Source organism: Rhinichthys klamathensis, unplaced genomic scaffold, assembly GCF_029890125.1.
Source record: "Rhinichthys klamathensis goyatoka isolate OS25496 unplaced genomic scaffold, OSU_Roscu_1.1 h1tg000287l_1, whole genome shotgun sequence".
In the NCBI taxonomy this organism is placed as follows: domain Eukaryota; kingdom Metazoa; phylum Chordata; class Actinopteri; order Cypriniformes; family Leuciscidae; genus Rhinichthys; species Rhinichthys klamathensis.
The window spans coordinates 51,575-69,653 of record NW_026606806.1 but is presented as its reverse complement, the minus strand read 5'-3'; the positions used below and the strand labels follow the sequence as shown (position 1 = coordinate 69,653).

The following is an 18,079-nucleotide window of genomic DNA, read 5'->3' as shown; positions in this document are numbered from 1 at the left end:
AGAGTAGACACTAGTGAACTGGTTAAGAGTAGACAGTAGCGAACGGGTTAAGAGTAGACAGTAGCGAACGGGTTAAGAGTAGACAGTAATGAACTGGTTAAGAGTAGACAGTAGCGAACGGGTTAAGAGTAGACAGTAGTGAACTGGTTAAGAGTAGACAGTAGCGAACGGGTTAAGAGTAGACAGTAGCGAACGGGTTAAGAGTAGACAGTAGCGAACAGGTTAAGAGTAGACAGTAGTGAACGGGTTAAGAGTAGACAGTTGCGAACGGGTTAAGAGTAGACAGTAGCGAACGGGTTAAGAGTAGACAGTAGCGAACGGGTTAAGAGTAGACAGTAGCGAACAGGTTAAGAGTAGACAGTAGTGAACGGGTTAAGAGTAGACAGTGTGTAAAGGGTTAAGAGTAGACAGTAGCGAACGGGTTAAGAGTAGACAAAAGCAAACAGGTTAAGAGTAGACTGTTTTGCGGGTTAAGAGTAGACACTAGTGAACGGGTTAAGAGTAGACAGTAGCGAACGGGTTAAGAGTAGACAGTAGCGAACGGGTTAAGAGTAGACAAAAGCAAACAGGTTAAGAGTAGACAGTAGCGAACAGGTTAAGAGTAGACAGTAGTGAACGGGTTAAGAGTAGACAGTGTGTAAAGGGTTAAGAGTAGACAGTAGCGAACGGGTTAAGAGTAGACAAAAGCAAACAGGTTAAGAGTAGACTGTTTTACGGGTTAAGAGTAGACACTAGTGAACGGGTTAAGAGTAGACAGTAGCGAACGGGTTAAGAGTAGACAGTGTGTAAAGGGTTAAGAGTAGACAGTAGCGAACGGGTTAAGAGTTGACAGTAGCGAACGGGTTAAGAGTAGACAGTAGCGAACGGGTTAAGAGTAGACAGTAGCGAACGGGTTAAGAGTAGACAGTAGCGAACGGGTTAAGAGTAGACAGTAGCGAACGGGTTAAGAGTAGACAGTGTGTAAAGGGTTAAGAGTAGACAGTAGCGAACGGGTTAAGAGTAGACAAAAGCAAACAGGTTAAGAGTAGACTGTTTTACGGGTTAAGAGTAGACACTAGTGAACGGGTTAAGAGTAGACAGTAGTGAACGGGTTAAGAGTAGACAGTGTGTAAAGGGTTAAGAGTAGACAGTAGCGAACGGGTTAAGAGTAGACAAAAGCAAACAGGTTAAGAGTAGACTGTTTTACGGGTTAAGAGTAGACACTAGTGAACGGGTTAAGAGTAGACAGTAGCGAACGGGTTAAGAGTAGACAGTAGCGAACTGGTTAAGAGTAGACAGTAGCGAACGGGTTAAGAGTAGACAGTAGCGAACGGGTTAAGAGTAGACAGTAGCGAACTGGTTAAGAGTAGACAGTAGCGAACGGGTTAGGACGGAGTAGACAGTAGCGAACGGGTTAAGAGTAGACAGTAGCGAACGGGTTAAGAGTAGACAGTAGCGAACGGGTTAAGAGTAGACAGTAATGAACTGGTTAAGAGTAGACAGTAGCGAACGGGTTAAGAGTAGACAGTAGCGAACGGGTTAGGACGGAGTAGACAGTAGCGAACGGGTTAAGAGTAGACAGTAGCGAACGGGTTAAGAGTAGACACATGATGCTTCTATTATTAAAATAAAACATTACTCTCTAACTATGATCAACCTTACAAACCATTGTTTCTGTCAAAATACCATAGTTTCCTATTCATAGGACATTCATCAACACAGAAAAGACAGACAGATGGTAAAAGCGCTTTATATTCTCTAGGGTTTGATGGTTTACTGTGGTATTTACAGTAAACGCGCACTGCCTGTCAGGCGTCACTGGCCCGATCGCGCGGTGAATGCAGTGCCGGAGAATGAGGAGAATAAGGAGAATGAGTGTGTTTTACCTGGATCTGTGGGGTCAGAAGCGGCTCGGTTCGGTCCCTCGGCCCTCCGCCCTCCTCTATACGAGTCTGCTTTAACTCAATAATCCAGAACTGAAGCGCAAACTGGCCGAACGCGCTTCCTTCAGTGAGAAACCCAGGACGCCGCCATCTTCCTTCTGCCACCAGCAGGGCACTGCGCATGCGCACGACGGCACTCTCACGCGTGTGTCAGCTGACGGGCTTGACAGGAAGTAGAGATTCTAGATGTGCAATCTCTCAGATCCTGACAGCTAATACTCTACACACATGAACATGCTACTGTAAAGGTGTAAAGTGTTTATATAAAAAATATTATATAAAATTTTAAAATATTTCGTTTTTAAGCAAGATGTATTTTATTCATTTATTTTTTATAAAATTATTCATTATTATTTATTTATTTAAATCATATTTCAAATAGGTTAATACAACTTTATTTTTATAATTTCTTTTAATTACTTATAGTAACTTTTAGTTAATTATTTAGTTATTTGCTTTTATAAATTATTTTAATTTATTTAAATCCAATTGTATTTCTTTTTAATCATTTTAATCATTTATTAGTTTTAAATATTTTTTCTTTTTAAATATTTTTTCTTTATTTAGTTATTTATTGTTTATAAAAAAATATTTAATATTCGTTTTGTAATTGTAATCAAATTAAGTTAGTTTATCCCGGGCCGTCTGACATGTACAGATCAACAGTCGCTCGCGTGAGGAGGACATTACTGGAGAAGTGTGTGTCTGCAGAACAGGAAACTCAACCGAGTAACAGCGACTCTAAACCTTACTTTGTTCATTTACATTTTTCATTGGCATGCTTTTTGTTAAATGTCCTGATAATCTACTGATGTTCTTCTCCACTCATAACGGGTTCAACATTAATTAATATTAATTAGAATTTATTTCCAATACCATTTTTATAATAAAATAAATAATAAAAAATAGTGATTTACTTACAGTTAATTCATGAAATTAAATGTATTTAATGCATAAATTGAATCCATTCTGGCTGTGTTGTCTGGTGATGAGGATAGGTGAGCCGCTTCTGACGCTAGAGTATTTTTGTCTGTATTTTGTCGCTGTTTGTGTTCGACTCGCCATTTTGATTCCAGAGTTTCAGTGACACCAAAATAATGTCAAAGCAAAAGCTCTCTGATACAGAATGACAGAAAGATCTACAGTGTTGATGCACTGAATTCATAGAAGTGCGTGAGAAAATGCTGGGATTGTCCTCTTGTAAAACAGTTCAGAGGGAATCAGGGGTTCAGGCGCCACGATGGTAGTCGAACAACCTCAGGGTTACAGGGTCAGTTTCCAGTTCACAAAACCAATCCAACCTTTGTTGGTCCCATGATGCTGATCATCACTTTATCATCAGGCTTTATCCTAAGTGTAGGAGTTCAGCTGTGACATCAGGAGCCAACAGCCAATCACACGCTGAGAACGAGGAGTTCAGCTGTGACATCAGGAGCCAACAGCCAATCACACGCTGAGAACGAGGAGTTCAGCTGTGACATCAGGAGCTAACAGCCAATCACACGCTGAGAACGAGGAGTTCAGCTGTGACATCAGGAGCCAACAGCCAATCACACGCTGAGAACGAGGAGTTCAGCTGTGACATCAGGAGCCAACAGCCAATCACACGCTGAGAACGAGGAGTTCAGCTGTGACATCAGGAGCCAACAGCCAATCACACGCTGAGAACGAGGAGTTCAGCTGTGACATCAGGAGCCAACAGCCAATCACACGCTGAGAACGAGGAGTTCAGCTGTGACATCAGGAGCCAACAGCCAATCACACGCTGAGAACGAGGAGTTCAGCTGTGACATGAGGAGCCAACAGCCAATCACACGCTGAGAACGAGGAGTTCAGCTGTGACATCAGGAGCCAACAGCCAATCACACGCTAAGAACGAGGAGTTCAGCTGTGACATCAGGAGCCAACAGCCAATCACAAGCTGAGAACGAGGAGTTCAACTGTGACATCAGGAGCCAACAGCCAATCACACGCTGAGAACGAGGAGTTCAGCTGTGACATCAGGAGCCAACAGCCAATCACACGCTGAGAACGAGGAGTTCAACTGTGACATCAGGAGCCAACAGCCAATCACACGCTGAGAACGAGGAGTTCAGCTGTGACATCAGGAGCCAACAGCCAATCACACGCTGAGAACGAGGAGTTCAGCTGTGACATCAGGAGCCAACAGCCAATCACACGCTGAGAACGAGGCTGCGTTCAGCCCCGACAAAACGTTCCACAGCGTTTTCTAAACAGTAACGGTGATGGGTTGAAGTTGCAACTACGGCAGCTGAGAAGGCCATTCTTTGTGAAGAATTTTCGGAGCCTGATGAAGTCGGTATAAATATGTGTTTAATACTACAAAATATGCCCGATGTTACAGTTACTGCACTTGCCGCCCAGAACACAAGAGAACATCCCAGTCGAGTGAAGGGGTTTGTGGAAACTGAAATGGAAGCACACATCTTACCTAATAAAGACTAAAGCCTCACATACTGACTTTATTTGTAGTTCATACTGTTTTAATACCCTGTATTTTCTTTCTCATTTTTAGGAAAAGCACTTAATTACCATTGTTTATTTCTATACCAAATGTCACACACTTGCAATGAAGCTAAACATAATCAACTACATCATTATGTTGATATCCTATATTTTTACAATAAAACTTACGACAAACATGTCTTCTAATATCCTCAGGTGTTGCGTATACCGAGCTGCATCGAACACATTTGTAAATGACTTTCCTTGAACCCATTGTGCGAGTTCACTTTAATACCGCGTGCGTTATACACATGTTGCTGCTGATTGGACAGCAGTTCTGACACGCCCACCAAACAAGAGAAAGCGCATCTCTAACCCGGTGCACACCGGCGCACGCCGCTAACATGACGTTCAACCCGGAAACCGTAGCAAAACGTTGCGCACCGTTGTGAACTTGAACGTGCCCGTGACTTTATCGCATCAGACATGTGACACTTTGCTCACAGCTGATTGGTCCAAGTTGGGTTGGCAGTTCTGGAGCATCACCTGACCCGGGCCAGGGTAGCCGTTGAGCGTCAGTTACTATGGCGATGAGCACTGCTAAAAGCCAAACCACTTTCATGATTCCTAAAACCCAGGATTGGCGCAAACTAAACTGAAACACGTCGGGCTAGCCGCCTAAACCGGCTTCATGGAACCCAAGTGTGTTTAAACCCGTCAAACTCGTGACGGAAGAGCCGAACTCTTCATGTCCTCACAGAAGCTGCACTGAAAGAACAACCACAGGTTTGGGTTGTGGGGAAAAGATCAAATAAAGTGATTTAGTAAACAAAGCCAGATGAATCAGGTCAGGGAACCACACATGATACTGTGACTGAATGCATGTAATCAATAAGAAGAGGTCGTGACCCGTAGGAGACGAGAAACACAACATCCGTGACGTTCATCAATCGCCCCCTTTGTGCTTCAGCTTTAGAAACGGACGCTTCTCGGCACATAAGACTGCTTTTAGACGGCCAATCTCCGCTGTCACAGCACACACACACACATCACACTTCAGAGATCACACACTACTGTCTTTACATGACAGAGTCTTAATTGTAAGATTTTGCAAATGACTATAGTTTATTTGTTTACATTTAAAAACGAATGAAATTGGCCAGTATGAAAACTAAAGGATTCAGTGAATAAATGGGCAAACAGAAAGTCTGTGTCTATTTCAAATAAACAACTAAAACTGTCACTACTCTAAGGAAAGCGTGTTACTTGCTTAGAAGAAACAATGAAAATGTTCCTCTGCCAACAGCCATCAAAACCAAGACATATGATAATGATTCTTTTTTTAAATGCAACATATATAATCACAAATGGTCAAATCTTCTACTCTACATCATTCTCACAGGCCTGTGTTCAATCCATGAGAACATCCGGTTGATCTCTCAGATCATCAGTCATGGTGAGAAGAAGCAGCGGATCATTAGATCATGTGATGGTCTGATATTTCTCCTCAGATCCACGAGTGAATATAGTAAAGCTGAGGAACTCACCGAGACTGAAGGTAGAGAGGAAACATGCTGTCGTCTGCGTCGCCTCCACATGAGCAGTGATGGACCGTACAGAGCATCTGATCTCGAGCATGTGCTGCCCGTTACACTAATGCAGTTAGTGGCCCACCGACACACAAAACACACATTCAGGCAGTCTCGGCCTCTACTGACGGATGTGGAGCGCTGTGAACTATATCAGCTTCACATGGAGTCAGTGTAGAGTAGAGTACAGTAGAGTAGAGTAGAGTACAGTAGAGTAGAGTACAGTAGAGTAGAGTAGAGTAGAGTACAGTAGAGTAGCATGTGCTGCCCGTTACACTAATGCAGTTAGTGGCCCACCGACACACAAAACACACATTCAGGCAGTCTCGGCCTCTACTGACAGATGTGGAGCGCTGTGAACTATATCAGCTTCACATGGAGTCAGTGTAGAGTAGAGTACAGTAGAGTAGAGTAGAGTAGAGTACAGTAGAGTAGAGTAGAGTACAGTAGAGTAGAGTAGAGTACAGTAGAGTAGAGTACAGTAGAGTAGAGTAGAGTACAGTAGAGTACAGTAGAGTAGAGTGCAGTAGAGTAGCATGTGCTGCCCGTTACACTAATGCAGTTAGTGGCGCACCGACACACAAAACACACATTCAGGCAGTCTCGGCCTCTACTGACGGATGTGGAGCGCTGTGAACTATATCAGCTTCACATGGAGTCAGTGTAGAGTAGAGTACAGTAGAGTAGAGTAGAGTAGAGTACAGTAGAGTAGAGTGCAGTAGAGTACAGTAGAGTAGAGTAGAGTACAGTAGAGTACAGTAGAGTAGAGTGCAGTAGAGTAGAGTAGAGTAGAGTAGAGTACAGTAGAGTAGAGTGCAGTAGAGTAGAGTACAGTAGAGTAGAGTGCAGTAGAGTAGCATGTGCTGCCCGTTACACTAATGCAGTTGGCGGCGCACCGACACACAAAACACACATTCAGGCAGTCTCGGCCTCTACTGACGGATGTGGAGCGCTGTGAACTATATCAGCTTCACATGGAGTCAGTGTAGAGTAGAGTACAGTAGAGTAGAGTAGAGTAGAGTAGAGTAGAGTAGAGTAGAGTAGAGTACAGTAGAGTAGAGTACAGTACAGTAGAGTAGAGTACAGTAGAGTAGCATGTGCTGCCCGTTACACTAATGCTGTTAGTGGCGCACCGACACACAAAACACACATTCAGGCAGTCTCGGCCTCTACTGACGGATGTGGAGCGCTGTGAACTATATCAGCTTCACATGGAGTCAGTGTAGAGTAGAGTAGAGTAGAGTAGAGTAGAGTAGAGTAGAGTAGAGTAGAGTAGAGTACAGTAGAGTAGAGTACAGTAGAGTAGCATGTGCTGCCCGTTACACTAATGCTGTTAGTGGCGCACCGACACACAAAACACACATTCAGGCAGTCTCGGCCTCTACTGACGGATGTGGAGCGCTGTGAACTATATCAGCTTCACATGGAGTCAGTGTAGAGTAGAGTACAGTAGAGTAGAGTAGAGTACAGTAGAGTAGAGCTGTAGAGTACAGTAGAGTAGAGTACAGTAGAGTACAGTAGAGTAGAGTACAGTAGAGTAGAGTACAGTAGAGTAGAGTAGAGTAGAGTACAGTAGAGTACAGTAGAGTACAGTAGAGTAGAGTAGAGTACAGTAGAGTACAGTAGAGTACAGTAGAGTAGAGTACAGTAGAGTAGAGTAGAGTACAGTAGAGTAGCATGTGCTGCCCGTTACACTAATGCAGTTAGCGGCGCACCGACACACAAAACACACATTCAGGCAGTCTCGGCCTCTACTGACGGATGTGGAGCGCTGTGAACTATATCAGCTTCACATGGAGTCAGTGTAGAGTAGAGTACAGTAGAGTAGAGTAGAGTACAGTAGAGTAGAGTGCAGTAGAGTAGCATGTGCTGCCCGTTACACTAATGCAGTTAGCGGCGCACCGACACACAAAACACACATTCAGGCAGTCTCGGCCTCTACTGACGGATGTGGAGCGCTGTGAACTATATCAGCTTCACATGGAGTCAGTGTAGAGTAGAGTACAGTAGAGTAGAGTAGAGTACAGTAGAGTAGAGTACAGTAGAGTAGCATGTGCTGCCCGTTACACTAATGCTGTTAGTGGCGCACCGACACACAAAACACACATTCAGGCAGTCTCGGCCTCTACTGACGGATGTGGAGCGCTGTGAACTATATCAGCTTCACATGGAGTCAGTGTAGAGTAGAGTACAGTAGAGTAGAGTAGAGTACAGTAGAGTAGAGTACAGTAGAGTAGCATGTGCTGCCCGTTACACTAATGCTGTTAGTGGCGCACCGACACACAAAACACACATTCAGGCAGTCTCGGCCTCTACTGACGGATGTGGAGCGCTGTGAACTATATCAGCTTCACATGGAGTCAGTGTAGAGTAGAGTACAGTAGAGTAGAGTAGAGTACAGTAGAGTAGAGTACAGTAGAGTAGAGTAGAGTAGAGTGCAGTAGAGTACAGTACAGTAGAGTACAGTACAGTAGAGTAGAGTACAGTACAGTAGAGTAGAGTACAGTAGAGTAGAGTAGAGTACAGTAGAGTAGAGTACAGTAGAGTAGAGTAGAGTAGAGTGCAGTAGAGTACAGTACAGTAGAGTAGAGTAGAGTAGAGTACAGTAGAGTAGAGTAGAGTACAGTAGAGTAGAGTGCAGTAGAGTAGCATGTGCTGCCCGTTACACTAATGCAGTTAGCGGCGCACCGACACACAAAACACACATTCAGGCAGTCTCGGCCTCTACTGACGGATGTGGAGCGCTGTGAACTATATCAGCTTCACATGGAGTCAGTGTAGAGTAGAGTACAGTAGAGTAGAGTAGAGTACAGTAGAGTAGAGTACAGTAGAGTAGCATGTGCTGCCCGTTACACTAATGCTGTTAGTGGCGCACCGACACACAAAACACACATTCAGGCAGTCTCGGCCTCTACTGACGGATGTGGAGCGCTGTGAACTATATCAGCTTCACATGGAGTCAGTGTAGAGTAGAGTACAGTAGAGTAGAGTAGAGTACAGTAGAGTACAGTAGAGTACAGTAGAGTAGAGTGCAGTAGAGTAGAGTATAGTACAGTAGAGTACAGTAGAGTAGAGTGCAGTAGAGTAGAGTACAGTAGAGTACAGTAGAGTAGCATGTGCTGCCCGTTACACTAATGCAGTTAGCGGCGCACCGACACACAAAACACACATTCAGGCAGTCTCGGCCTCTACTGACGGATGTGGAGCGCTGTGAACTATATCAGTTTCACATGGAGTCAGTGTAGAGTAGAGTACAGTAGAGTAGAGTAGAGTACAGTAGAGTAGAGTAGAGTAGAGTACAGTAGAGTAGAGTAGAGTACAGTAGAGTAGAGTGCAGTAGAGTAAAGTAGAGTAGAGTAGAGTAGAGTAAAGTACAGTACAGTAGAGTAGCATGTGCTGCCCGTTACACTAATGCAGTTAGCGGCGCACCGACACACAAAACACACATTCAGGCAGTCTCGGCCTCTACTGACGGATGTGGAGCGCTGTGAACTATATCAGCTTCACATGGAGTCAGTGTAGAGTAGAGTACAGTACAGTAGAGTAGAGTACAGTAGAGTAGAGTACAGTAGAGTAGAGTACAGTAGAGTACAGTACAGTAGAGTAGAGTAGAGTACAGTAGAGTACAGTAGAGTACAGTAGAGTAGAGTGCAGTAGAGTAGAGTAGAGTAGAGTACAGTAGAGTAGAGTGCAGTAGAGTAGAGTAGAGTAGAGTAGAGTACAGTAGAGTAGAGTAGAGTACAGTAGAGTAGAGTACAGTAGAGTAGCATGTGCTGCCCGTTACACTAATGCTGTTAGTGGCGCACCGACACACAAAACACACATTCAGGCAGTCTCGGCCTCTACTGACGGATGTGGAGCGCTGTGAACTATATCAGCTTCACATGGAGTCAGTGTAGGGTAGAGTACAGTAGAGTAGAGTAGAGTACAGTAGAGTACAGTAGAGTACAGTAGAGTAGAGTGCAGTAGAGTAGAGTAGAGTACAGTAGAGTACAGTAGAGTACAGTAGAGTAGAGTACAGTAGAGTAGAGTAAAGTACAGTAGAGTACAGTAGAGTACAGTAGAGTAGAGTGCAGTAGAGTAAAGTAGAGTAGAGTAGAGTAGAGTAGAGTAGAGTAGAGTAGAGTAGAGTAGAGTACAGTACAGTAGAGTAGCATGTGCTGCCCGTTACACTAATGCAGTTAGCGGCGCACCGACACACAAAACACACATTCAGGCAGTCTCGGCCTCTACTGACGGATGTGGAGCGCTGTGAACTATATCAGTTTCACATGGAGTCAGTGTAGAGTAGAGTAGAGTACAGTAGAGTAGAGTACAGTAGAGTAGAGTAGAGTAGAGTACAGTAGAGTAGCATGTGCTGCCCGTTACACTAATGCAGTTAGCGGCGCACCGACACACAAAACACACATTCAGGCAGTCTCGGCCTCTACTGACGGATGTGGAGCGCTGTGAACTATATCAGTTTCACATGGAGTCAGTGTAGAGTAGAGTACAGTACAGTAGAGTAGAGTACAGTAGAGTAGAGTAGAGTAGAGTACAGTAGAGTAGCATGTGCTGCCCGTTACACTAATGCAGTTAGCGGCGCACCGACACACAAAACACACATTCAGGCAGTCTCGGCCTCTACTGACGGATGTGGAGCGCTGTGAACTATATCAGTTTCACATGGAGTCAGTGTAGAGTAGAGTACAGTAGAGTAGAGTAGAGTACAGTAGAGTAGAGTAGAGTACAGTAGAGTAGAGTACAGTAGAGTACAGTACAGTAGAGTATAGTAGAGTAGAGTAGAGTACAGTAGAGTACAGTAGAGTAGAGTAGAGTAGAGTACAGTAGAGTACAGTACAGTAGAGTATAGTAGAGTACAGTAGAGTACAGTAGAGTAGAGTGCAGTAGAGTAGAGTAGAGTAGAGTAGAGTAGAGTAGAGTAGAGTACAGTAGAGTAGAGTACAGTAGAGTGCAGTAGAGTAGAGTGCAGTAGAGTAGAGTAGAGTAGAGTACAGTAGAGTAGAGTAGAGTACAGTAGAGTAGAGTAGAGTAGAGTAGAGTAGAGTAGAGTGCAGTAGAGTAGAGTAGAGTAAAGTAGAGTACAGTAGAGTGCAGTAGAGTAGAGTACAGTAGAGTACAGTAGAGTACAGTAGAGTAGAGTAGAGTAGAGTAGAGTACAGTAGAGTACAGTACAGTAGAGTATAGTAGAGTACAGTAGAGTACAGTAGAGTAGAGTGCAGTAGAGTAGAGTAGAGTAGAGTAGAGTAGAGTAGAGTAGAGTACAGTAGAGTAGAGTACAGTAGAGTGCAGTAGAGTAGAGTGCAGTAGAGTAGAGTAGAGTAGAGTACAGTAGAGTAGAGTAGAGTACAGTAGAGTAGAGTAGAGTAGAGTAGAGTAGAGTGCAGTAGAGTAGAGTAGAGTAAAGTAGAGTACAGTAGAGTGCAGTAGAGTAGAGTACAGTAGAGTACAGTAGAGTACAGTAGAGTAGAGTACAGTAGAGTAGAGTGCAGTAGAGTAGAGTAGAGTAGAGTACAGTAGAGTAGAGTGCAGTAGAGTAGAGTATAGTAGAGTAGAGTACAGTAGAGTAGAGTACAGTAGAGTAGAGTGCAGTAGAGTAGAGTACAGTAGAGTACAGTAGAGTAGAGTGCAGTAGAGTAGAGTAGAGTACAGTAGAGTAGAGTAAGGTACAGTAGAGAAGAGTACAGTAGAGTAGAGTAGAGTAGAGTGCAGTAGAGTAGAGTAGAGTACAGTAGAGTACAGTAGAGTAGAGTACAGTAGAGTAGAGTAGAGTAGAGTAGAGTACAGTAGAGTAGAGTAGAGTACAGTAGAGTACAGTAGAGTAGAGTGCAGTAGAGTAGAGTAGAGTAGAGTACAGTAGAGTAGAGTGCAGTAGAGTAGAGTACAGTAGAGTAGAGTAGAGTAGAGTAGAGTGCAGTAGAGTAGAGTGCAGTAGAGTACAGTAGAGTAGAGTAGAGTACAGTAATGTAGAGTGCAGTAGAGTGGAGTAGAGTAGAGTAGAGTACAGTAGAGTACAGTACATTAGAGTAGAGTAGAGTACAGTAGAGTACAGTAGAGTACAGTAGAGTAGAGTGCAGTAAAGTAGAGTAGAGTAGAGTAGAGTACAGTAGAGTACAGTAGAGTACAGTAGAGTAGAGTGCAGTAGAGTAGAGTATAGTACAGTAGAGTACAGTAGAGTAGAGTGCAGTAGAGTAGAGTAGAGTAGAGTACAGTAGAGTAGCATGTGCTGCCCGTTACACTAATGCAGTTAGCGGCGCACCGATACACAAAACACACATTCAGGCAGTCTCGGCCTCTACTGACGGATGTGGAGCGCTGTGAACTATATCAGCTTCACATGGAGTCAGTGTAGAGTAGAGTACAGTAGAGTAGAGTAGAGTACAGTAGAGTAGAGTACAGTATAGTAGCATGTGCTGCCCGTTACACTAATGCAGTTAGCGGCGCACCGACACACAAAACACACATTCAGGCAGTCTCGGCCTCTACTGACGGATGTGGAGCGCTGTGAACTATATCAGCTTCACATGGAGTCAGTGTAGAGTAGAGTACAGTAGAGTAGAGTAGAGTAGAGTACAGTAGAGTAGAGTGCAGTAGAGTACAGTAGAGTAGAGTAGAGTACAGTAGAGTACAGTAGAGTAGAGTGCAGTAGAGTAGAGTAGAGTAGAGTAGAGTACAGTAGAGTAGAGTGCAGTAGAGTAGAGTACAGTAGAGTAGAGTGCAGTAGAGTAGCATGTGCTGCCCGTTACACTAATGCAGTTGGCGGCGCACCGACACACAAAACACACATTCAGGCAGTCTCGGCCTCTACTGACGGATGTGGAGCGCTGTGAACTATATCAGCTTCACATGGAGTCAGTGTAGAGTAGAGTACAGTAGAGTAGAGTAGAGTACAGTAGAGTAGAGTACAGTAGAGTAGCATGTGCTGCCCGTTACACTAATGCAGTTAGCGGCGCACCGACACACAAAACACACATTCAGGCAGTCTCGGCCTCTACTGACGGATGTGGAGCGCTGTGAACTATATCAGCTTCACATGGAGTCAGTGTAGAGTAGAGTACAGTAGAGTAGAGTAGAGTACAGTAGAGTAGCATGTGCTGCCCGTTACACTAATGCTGTTAGTGGCGCACCGACACACAAAACACACATTCAGGCAGTCTCGGCCTCTACTGACGGATGTGGAGCGCTGTGAACTATATCAGCTTCACATGGAGTCAGTGTAGAGTAGAGTACAGTAGACTAGAGTAGAGTAGAGTACAGTAGAGTATAGTAGAGTACAGTAGAGTAGAGTACAGTAGAGTAGAGTACAGTAGAGTAGAGTGCAGTAGAGTAGAGTACAGTAGAGTAGTGTACAGCAGAGTACAGCAGAGTACAGTAGAGTAGAGTACAGTAGAGTAGAGTAGAGTAGAGTACAGTACAGTACAGCAGAGTACAGTAGAGTAGAGTAGAGTACAGTCGAGTACAGTAGAGTAGACCACAGTAGAGTAGAGTACAGTAGAGTAGAGTGCAGTAGAGTAGAGTAGAGCAGAGTAAAGTAGAGTAGAGTACAGTAGAGTACAGTAGAGTAGAGTACAGCAGAGTACAGTAGAGTAGAGTAGAGTACAGTAGAGTACAGTAGAGTAGAGTACAGCAGAGTACAGTAGAGTAGAGTACAGTAGAGTACAGTAGAGTAGAGCACAGTAGAGTAGAGCTGTAGAGTAGAGTACAGTAGAGTACAGTAGAGTAGAGTAGAGTACAGTAGAGTAGAGTGCAGTAGAGTACAGTAGAGTAGAGTACAGCAGAGTACAGTAGAGTAGAGTAGAGTAGAGTATAGTACAGTGGAGTAGAGCACAGTAGAGTAGAGCTGTAGAGTAGAGTACAGTAGAGTAGAGTACAGTACAGTAGAGTAGAGTATAGTACAGTAGAGTACAGCAGAGTACAGTAGAGTACAGCAGAGTACAGTAGAGTAGAGTATAGTAGAGTATAGTACAGTGGAGTAGAGCACAGTAGAGTAGAGCTGTAGAGTAGAGTACAGTAGAGTACAGTAGAGTAGAGTACAGTACAGTAGAGTAGAGTATAGTACAGTAGAGTACAGCAGAGTACAGTAGAGTACAGTAGAGTAGAGTACAGTGGAGTAGAGCACAGTAGAGTAGAGCTGTAGAGTAGAGTACAGTAGAGTACAGTAGAGTAGAGTACAGTACAGTAGAGTAGAGTAGAGTATATTACAGTAGAGTAGAGTACAGTACAGTACAGTAGAGTAGATTACAGTAGAGTAGAGCACAGTAGAGTAGAGTTGTAGAGTAGAGCACAGTAGAGTAGAGCTGTAGAGTAGAGCACAGTAAAGTACAGTAGAGTAGAGTAGAGTACAGTAGAGTAGAGTAGAGTACAGTAGAGTAGAGTAGAGTACAGTACAGTAGAGTAGACTACAGTAGAGTAGAGTACAGTAGAGTACAGTGGAGTAGAGCACAGTAGAGTAGAGCTGTAGAGTAGAGTACAGTAGAGTAGAGTACAGTAGAGTAGAGTACAGTACAGTAGAGCTGTAGAGTAGAGTACAGTAGAGTGGAGTAGAGTACAGTAGAGCTGTAGAGTACAGTACAGTACAGTAGAGTATAGTACAATAGAGTAGAGTGGAGTACAGTGCAGCAGAGTAGAGTACAGTACAGTAGATTAGAGTACAGTAGATTAGAGTACAGTACAGTAGAGTAGTGTAGAGTAGAGTACAGTAGAGTACAGTAGAGTAGAACTGTAGAGTAGAGTACAGTAGAGTAGAGCTGTACAGTAGAGCAAAGTACAGTAGAGTAAAGTACAGTAGAGTACAGTAGAGTACAGTAGAGTAGAGCTGTACAGTAGAGTAAAGTACAGTAGAGTAGAGCTGTAGAGTATAGTAGATTAGATTAGGAATACTGTACCCTACTGTATTACCGTTGTATGGGCTATATATATGTATATGTTGCCCCCTCATTTAAAGACGGGACCCCCCAAAAATAAAATTCTGGCTACGCCCCTGATCATGAACACAACTAAAGTCTGTTAAGAAACAATATCTGAAAAGATATTAAGATATCTTTAACGCAAAATATAAAGTGCTTTTTCCCACTGTTGAACTGTCACTGTTGGCATGTAATGAGACACAGAAGACTAAAGCCGACAGATTTGACTGATAGATCTGCCAATATCTGTGTAAAAATAAAATAATGATGCTGCCATCTTTCTAAAGTCATTTTTATCCTAATGTAATTTGGCTCCAAATCTCCAAAACCCTCCTCTACAAAACAGCGGATTAGTAAATATTCAGTAAACATTTAAAGTGGAATATGTCAATGGTTTAGCGTATTAATTCCATGATTAATCATTTCTGGCTTGATCATGCTGTGCTGAGTCAGGAAATGTGCTGATGGCGCCCTCTTGTGCATATATATAGAATTAATGTTATATTCTTTTCCTTAGAAATGGTTTTAGAATGCTTTAATTCATAGCTAATATAATGCACATAAATATTGTACATAACCTCACAAACAACAAGTAGGCTACTTCGTTTTTGTAATCTGATGACATTGGCTAATCTAGATAGATGTGATATCAGTTCCAGAGTAACCCACAGGTACTGCGCCTTTAACACAGACGAACTCTAGTGCACTTCTCTCGCACCCTACATACTGTCGCCCTCATCAGGTCACGGAGAACATAACTCATAACTCATAACCTCCAGCACAATATATTGAGCTCTGTATTATTGCCATACGGAGATTATTGAGTTGATGTCCGTCACGGTCTCTGGCTGGTTTTTAAGTAAAGCCGATTTGAAAGAATGAAAGCGTCGCATAAACATGAACTGAAGGTGTTGGGTTGATTCTGTTGTGAGAGGAATGACCCAAATCAGAGGAAACACATGATGGAGACTTTCCTGAAACACAAAGAAAGAGGGACCGTTGTCAAGAGAATAAATCCACAGAGAGAGAGAGAGAGAGTGCAGTGAAGAGACACGAGGGAGAGTAATAACACACACACACACACACACACACACACACACACACACACACACACACACACACACACACACACACGGGAGATGAGGAGGAAAGGGTTATCGCCTTAATCTTCCTCTTCATCACTGCCTTCAGTCTGGAGCCTCTCTGTGCTCTGAAGTGCAGAATTGCTGGATCTCATGCCTGCCACTGTAGGGAAAGCCCTGGACTAACCCTGGACTAACCTGGACTAACCCTGTTCGACCTTTATGGGTTGATTGTCATGTAATATTTCCTTGCCTGAAGGTTTACTCCTGTAAACAGGAACCTCTAACAAACATTAAAAACACTGGGTTGAAAAAGAGGGTTCTCTGCGCTTCTGCAACCAACAATCCGGTGCGACCAGGGCAGGACAGAACAAGGCAAAAAGAAGGAATCGCCGGTGCAGCACAAATGTTCTTTTTGCATTAAAAACACTGGGCTTTTTACCTCTTATCTTTGAGTTTTTAATGTATTTGTTATTGATTTTTTTGTTAAAATTATTACAGTTTTTTACAATCATTTTGTTACTATTTTCAGAACCTTGATGTCATTTTTCACAACTCTAGACACAAAACTCAAAACCAATGATCAAAATGCACATTTTTCAAAACTCTAACCCTTTTCTCAATTGCTTGGATACAATACACATAAAACTTAGATCATTTGTTCATTCAACAAAAATCCCCTGTTCAATATGACACAACTTAACATCACAGTGCTACTATTTCAAAAGGCAATTCACACATTACATTTCAAATGAGTGTCTGTTCATTTCCTTACAATGATCTAACTATCAATTGATACAACCGCTTAAAATGATAAGTAACTGTTGCATTACTCTTAATGCATAGTTGTATGGAAACAGACACACAATCTTCCATGTTTACAGTAAATCATGACAGTTTCAAGATAACGATATTCATTGTCACCAATTCGCATGAACCAGTTAGACTACAATATCCATGGATGTAGCCTAATATTTAATATTTTTGCTTTGATTCCAATAAACCTGTGTTGTGATTGCACTGTAGTGTTTTGCATCAATATATTACACACTTTGTTCAGTGATTCCACTGTGTCTGTAATATTCTCTCTACGACTGCAGTGCTTTTACAGAGATGTATTTACTGTACATGTAGACCATAATGAAACCTGGATCACCTATTTTGTTCTACAATGTTTAATGATTGTACGAACAATGACACAGTGAAATCGGTTGGTTGTGTGTGGGTGATCTATAGTTGTGTTTCAATGGTATTTCACAGTAAATTTGTTTTTTGAACCAATGATTGTGCAAGTGCAAGATTTCTTTAAAGATGTGAATGCACAATGCAATGTTTTGAACATTAGACAGCCTGTGTTACAAGTGATAACCGTTTTGAGTTTTGTGTCTAGAGTTTTGAAAAATGACATCAAGGTTCTGAAAATAGTAGCAAAGTGATTGTAAAAAACTGTATTTTCAGATTTCAAATTTTGGATCTAACATAAAAAAGTAACATGTGAATAAGTAATAGGACTTAGGCCTAATAGGTTGATTTGATTGTATTTAATTCCAATGCCGTCACATTTATGTTTTGAAAAGACAATTACAAGAACAAGCGCACTATAAAAAATTCATTGTGTGTGCGTGCGTGCGTGCGTGTGCGTGCGTGCGTGTGTGTGCGTGCGTGCGTGCGAGCGTGTGTGTGCGTGCGTGCGTGCGAGCGTGCGTGTGTGTGCGAGCGTGCGTGCGTGTGTGTGTGTGTGTGTGTGTGTGTTTGTGCGTGTGTCTGTGTGTGTGTGTGCCTGCGTGCGTGAGTGCGAGCGTGCGTGTGTCGTGTGTGTGTGTGTGTGTGTGTTTGTGCGTGCGTGTGTCGTGTGTGTGTGTGTTTGTGCGTGCGCGCGTGTGTGTGTATGTGTCAACGCTATCTCACGACCAATTCGTCCGAGTTTGACGAGTGATTAAAAGATGGCTAATTCGTAACAATTCGTACGTCCTCATTCATATGAATTTACGTACATTTGTCTAAACCCACGTGATGGGTAGGTTTAGGGGCGGGGTCAGGGGTAGGTCATTCGTACGAATTCATACGAATTGGGCAACTCGTCAAATATGTACGTTTTAGCAAAAATCGTACTA

The 18,079-nt window shown here is 43.0% G+C and overlaps 1 protein-coding gene across 1 annotated transcript in view; it reads right to left on the bottom strand.

The window, feature by feature from the left end:
* The window catches only part of LOC130103412 (dnaJ homolog subfamily C member 13-like), a 161,671-nt gene extending 159,629 nt beyond the window's left edge, over positions 1 to 2,042 (bottom strand). Inside the window, exon 1 of the mRNA XM_056269656.1 lies at positions 1,866 to 2,042. The gene's annotated coding sequence lies outside the window, so the exon portion shown is untranslated. The remainder of the gene's footprint in view (positions 1 to 1,865) is intronic.
* Positions 2,043 to 18,079: the final 16,037 nt, after the last annotated feature.